This window comes from Alligator sinensis, unplaced genomic scaffold, assembly GCF_000455745.1.
Source record: "Alligator sinensis unplaced genomic scaffold, ASM45574v1 scaffold115_1, whole genome shotgun sequence".
NCBI classification, from domain to species: Eukaryota; Metazoa; Chordata; order Crocodylia; family Alligatoridae; genus Alligator; species Alligator sinensis.
The window spans coordinates 59,754-60,199 of record NW_005841895.1 but is presented as its reverse complement, the minus strand read 5'-3'; the positions used below and the strand labels follow the sequence as shown (position 1 = coordinate 60,199).

Genomic DNA, 446 nt, shown 5'->3' with positions numbered 1-446 from the left:
GAATAACAGTCAATCTAAATCAAGTTGGTTGGGTTGCTGGCTGGCCTTTTGCAAACTGGAATATGCCTGCTCCTCACTACCCCATATTCACCAACAGACTACACAACTTGCTCATCCTCTGGCTGCCCTAGTACTGTATTTCCCTAGAGGTCTGCCTGTTCTATGGTTCTAGAGGAGCCAGCCCTGGTTTCTCCAGTTATTTTGCTGCTAGTGTCAACATGAATAACCACAGTAATTTTAAACCACCTACTACTTTTGACAGCTACAGTGATGTAAATAAAGAAACTAGCGGAGATGCTAATATTAATTCCAATGACCCAGTTGTGCTTTATTAATAATATCTGGGTTACCAGCAGGGCAAAGCAAGAACACAAAATATTTAGCCTGCCTTAGTCCATTACTCCAAACTGCAACCATCTAAATATATTTATTTCTAGCAGGAAACC

At 41.0% G+C, this 446-nt stretch overlaps 1 protein-coding gene across 1 annotated transcript in view; it reads left to right on the top strand.

Moving 5' to 3' along the window:
* The window catches only part of KCNB1 (potassium voltage-gated channel subfamily B member 1), a 235,896-nt gene that overhangs the window by 185,241 nt on the left and 50,209 nt on the right, over window positions 1-446 (top strand). The window lies entirely within an intron of this gene.